General features: G+C 40.2%; 1 protein-coding gene across 4 annotated transcripts in view; it reads left to right on the top strand.

The window, feature by feature from the left end:
• Positions 1–3,009: 3,009 nt before the first annotated feature.
• Positions 3,010–5,234, top strand: part of LOC135105425 (uncharacterized) — a 10,374-nt gene continuing 8,149 nt past the window's right edge. Inside the window, exon 1 of one of the 4 annotated variants that reach the window (XM_064013562.1) lies at positions 3,010–5,234. This exon is cut by the window's right edge and continues 351 nt beyond it. The gene's annotated coding sequence lies outside the window, so the exon portion shown is untranslated. The other 3 variants (XM_064013560.1, XM_064013564.1, XM_064013563.1) reach the window with 3 other exon arrangements.

Genomic DNA, 5,234 nt, shown 5'->3' on the forward strand with positions numbered 1-5,234 from the left:
CAAGTGCCTTTTTTTTTTTTTTTCTAGATTAACCACTCGATAAAGTGTCATAGTGGGTCAGTCAACCCAAAGAATCCCATCGGTATTATTCATTTAATTATTTTTGCTATTTTTATATTTTTCGTTCCTCATAATAAAGCCACACTGTAGGTACTGTGTGATAATTAACCTCTTCCTACCCTCTGGCCGTGACGATGAAGGCGAGAACCATTACCAATCAAAAATGTTTTTTTTTTTTTTTTCTTGTGTGTGTGCGTGCTTCACCTCTTCTCTCTTCCTCTTCTTTTTTCTTCTTCACCGTGAAGATCTTTGCCTCGTCTCATTAGAGCTCTGATCGGACCGGTGAGGAGGAGGGAGGAGGGGGGAACCGGAGGGGGGGGGTGGCATTACACATGGAGGAGATATTGAGATAAAAATGGGGAACAGAAAAGTCTGATTGAGTGTTTAGCAGTGGATGAGAGATGAATTAAGGAAATGTGTGGCATGCCAAGGGATGTTGGATGGGTGTGTCCCACAGAGTTAAATGGAACTCGGGTCAGACCACAATGCCGTGAGGAAAACGAAAGATACATCGGCGATATGCACATTGGTGGAAAGCTACTTAAATAGCTAGACAGGAAGGTGTGTAGTAGAGAGGAATGCGAGAAGGTATGTGAAAGACAGAGAAGTTAGAGATAGTTGGGGAGGGCTCAGAGGCTAAAGATGTTAAAAAGTATTCAGTGATATGGTAATTACAAGGCAGCTGCAAGGAGTCTTGGGGATACGAGTTAAAAAAAAGTGCATGGCTGAGATGGAGGTGGCTGTGGAAGAGAAGAGGGCCTATGAGAAAATGGTGCAAAGAAATGTGTCGGAGGAAATTAAAATGAGGAAAAATTAGAGTGTAAGTCTTGGAATATAAAACTAAAGGAACTCCTAAGAAAAAGTAAGAAGAGAGTGGATGAGAAGTTTGATAGAAAGCTCAGAGTAAGAAAATCAATGACAATAAGTTGTTATGGCAGGAAGTGACGAAAGGGAGGGGGAAGAAGAGCATGGGATTGTATGAGTAGAGAGGGTATAAAGTTCTTGCAAGCAGCAAGAAAGAAGTGCAAGTTACTTGGAGAAGACTTTGATTGCCAAATGAATAAGATGACAGGAGAAGCAATAGTAATTATCATGTGTATAGAAGCATGTAGAGAATGAGAGAAATTGTTAGGGAGATGAAGAAAACAATAGTTGTGATGAAGTGTGGCAAAGCTATAGACACTGATGGAATAACTATGGAGAAGTGATAGCAGACTGGATGATTTAAATTACGTGAATTGGCATGGAAACAAGGAGAGGAGGCAGGACCTGATGAATGGATGGAGGCAGTTATTGTACGTTTATATAAAAGGGAAAGGCTGCAAGAATGTACAAAAAGGTTACAGGGGATAAATAAGTTTGCTTAGTGTGTCAGGAAAAGTCTGTGGGAGAGTCTTGACTGAGAGATTGATGGAAGTTATTGATAGAAGTGATGGTCATTGGAGAACAGGGAAGTTTCAAGAAAGAAAAGTGTTGTGTAGCATATATTTGCAATCACAATTATAATAGAGACATGCAAAGGTAAACATAAATATTACATGTAGCATTCATCTCGAGAAGTCTTATGATAGAGTGGGTAGAAAAGCATTTTAGGATGTTCTTAAAGTTTATGATGTAGGAGCACAGGTGTTAGAAGGAATGTGTGTGTTTGTGTGTGTGTGTGGAAGGAGAGCTTGGAAAGATTTACTGCAGGAACAACAGTGAAAATGTGTAAGGGAGCTGAAACAATCTCTCTCTCTCTCTCTCTCTCTCTCTCTCTCTCTCTCTCTCTCTCTCTCTCTCTCTCTCTCTCTCTCTCTCTCTCTCTCTCTCTCTCTCTCTCTCTCTTTGCTGCAATGTTGCATCTCTTGGTATCTTTAGTTTCTTTCATGCTAACTGCATGCCTCCCCACCTCTTGTGGTCTCATTATACAAGGTTTTCTAGTATTCTGTCCACCTCCCAAGTGCAAGAGTTAACTAGTATTCTTAATCTTCCCTTTCACTGGTAAACTGGAACTCTGCCAGCTTCTCTGTTTTCCCGTTCGTATGACTTCAGTCCTTTCAAGAGGGAGGCCTTATGCCACTTCTTCAATTTTGGAAATAATTTTCTTCAGGAGCTGACACCTTAGTGTGCCTTTTTTTTTCTTTATTGCCCTTGGGTCTTACATAAAAGAAAAAAATTTCTATATTGGTCTCCCTCCATCCTATGGCACACTTTGTGATTGCATGGTATTAGGATTACTAAAAATTGCAGATGGTAGCCCAGACAGACTCCAGTACATCTGCAGAGCAAAGGAAGGAGGACCAGTTCAGGTGAAAGTGGTCATATTCACCAGGGAGTAGAAAAGGAAAGTATTTCAGGATGTTCATGACTCCAGTAGAGAAGGAATTCACATGGACATCAGTAAGACTATTGCCAAAATTACAGAGAGATTTTATTGCATAGGCATTAAGAAAGATGTAGTGAATTGGACAGGTGAGTGTGATTGATGCCAGAGATCTGAAAAGATAAAAACTGTAGCACCAGTCCTGAATCCTATTAAGAGTGAAGGCCCTTGGCAGATGGTTGATGTAGATTTGATAGGGCCCTAAAAGAAACTCAGTCAGGCAACAAGGGCATCTTTACTTTACCAGACTTGCGCTCCAAATTTATAGAGGCATTTCCATTCCCTTCAAAATCTGCTAATCTGGTATGTGATGTATTGAAGAGTATTTTCCAATGTTTTGGTCCCCCAGGGAAAACCTTAATTGATCAGGGAAAGGAATTCTGTAATACATTAAATGACACTCTTTTCCATTTTCCAAGTGAAGCACATTGTAACACTTGATTGCCACCCCCAAACTAATGATCAGGATGAAAGGACCAACCAGGTGCTGAAGGGCACTTTAAATAAATTGGTAAATGAGAATCAGGATGACTGGGACAGACACTCAGAGGCTGCTCTGTTTGGTATATGAACATCAGTGAAAGCTTCAACAAAGTGTTCTTCTTTGTTCATGTTTGGTAGACAGCCAACACTGTTGAACTGAACCAAAATTATCTTCACGAAAAAGTTGATATTTTAGAATTCCCAAATTTGAGCCCCTCAGATGAGTCAGTAGAGTAAAGAGTTGCTTGACAGCTGTAAAAAAAAAAAGTTGACAGTCATGTTAGAACATAAGAAATAAGGGAAGCTGCAAGAAGCGACCAGGCTTACACGAGGCAGTCCCTGTATGAAACACACCTACCTATTTCCATCTGCTATCCCCATCCATAAACTTGTCTAATCTTCTCTTAAAGCTCTCTAGTGTCCTAGCACTAACTACATGATTACTGAGTCCGTTCTACTCATCTACCACTCTATTTGAGAACCAATTTTTTCCTATCTCCTTCCTAAACCTAAATTTTTCAAGCTTGAACCCGTTATTTCTTGTTCTACCCTGGTTGCTGATCCTAAGAATTTTGCTTACATCTCCCTTGTTATAACCCTTATACCACTTAAAGACTTCTATCAGGTCCCCTCTTAGCCTACGTCTCTCTAAAGAATGTAAATTTAACAGCTTCAACCTCGCCTCGTAAGGGATACTCCTCATCCCCTGTTTCCTTTTAGTCATTCTCCTCTGTACTGATTCTAATAGACCTATATCTTTCCTGTAATGTGGGGACCAGAACTGCACCGCGTAGTCTAGATGAGGTCTGACCAGCGCCAAGTATAACTTTAATATTACTCCCGGCCTTCTACTTTTAACACCTAAAAATGAATCCTAGTACCCTATTTGCCTTGTTTCTGGCTTCTATGCATTGTTTCCCTAGACGGAGTTCAGAGCTAACTATAACTCCTAAATCTTTCTCGTACCCTGTACCTACCAGAGTTTGGTTGTCTAATGTGTACCTATTGTGTGGGTTTCCTCTATCTACGCTAAGCACTTTGCATTTATTGATATTAAATTGCATTTGCCATCTATCCGTCCATTCATTCATTCTATCTAAGTCTGCCTGCAAGGCGATGGCATCCGATTCTGACCTAATTAATCTACCTATCTTTGTGTCATCCGCAAATTTACTAACATCACTACTAATTCCACTATCCAAGTTATTGATATACATTAGAAATAACAATGGCCCTAATACTGATCCCTGTGGCACCCCACTAATTACATGACCCCACTCGGATTTCGAGCCGTTTATTACCACTCTCTGTCGCCTGTCACTAAGCCATGACCCCATCCAGCCTAACACCTTCCCATCTATCCCGTGTGCCCTAACCTTTCTCAGGAGCCTTTGATGGGGTACCTTGTCAAATGCTTTACTAAAGTCCAGATATAAGATATCATAACTATCACCATTATCTACTGCCTCGTACACCATACTGTAAAAACTTAACAAGTTTGTCAGGCAAGACTTCCCCTTCGTGAAGCCATGCTGTGACTGATTTATCAAGTTATGTTTGTCTAAATGCTCCCTAATGTTCCTCGCTATTATTGACTCTAACATTTTACCTACAACTGAAGTTAAGCTGACAGGTCTATAATTAGACGCTAAAGTTTTATCTCCTTTCTTAAAGATGGGTACTACATTAGCCTGCCTCCACATTACTGGTACCTCACCCGACTCCAGTGATTTCCTAAAGACAGAAACTAACGGCTCACTAATAATCTCTTTACATTCCTTAAGTACTCTGGGTAAATTTCATCAGGTCCTGGTGACTTGAACTTTTTTAGCCTATCTATCTCCTGTTCCACTATCTCCCTAGTTATGGAAATATCTGTCAGCTTCTCATTCTCATCTGCTCTAAACACCTGTTCACTATCTGGCATATCCTGCATGTTTTCCTGGGTGAAGACAGTTAAAAAATAATCATTCAGAAGTTTACTAATCCCCTCCCCAGAACTAACCAGCTCCCCATCTACTGCCTTTAATGGACCTACAGTATCCTTATTTGCTTAAGTACAAGCTGAACAAAAGAAATAATATGAAATGAGGAAAGCTAAAGGACATAAGTCATTTGACTTTAAGATTGGAATGAAAGTTTTTATAAAGAATAATAAAAAGCAAGGAAGGAAGGGTTCCTGGCTTGAGGAGGACTGGCTTGGGCCTTATGACATACCCAGCGTCTTAGATAACTGTGTACAAGTCACCACAAACGGAAAACTCCTTCAAAATAAAATTGCATTAATTCACATAAAACCTTATAAACCCCCCAGTACTGCACAGGA

The sequence above is a fragment of the Scylla paramamosain genome, chromosome 12, assembly GCF_035594125.1.
Source record: "Scylla paramamosain isolate STU-SP2022 chromosome 12, ASM3559412v1, whole genome shotgun sequence".
Classification (NCBI taxonomy): domain Eukaryota; kingdom Metazoa; phylum Arthropoda; class Malacostraca; order Decapoda; family Portunidae; genus Scylla; species Scylla paramamosain.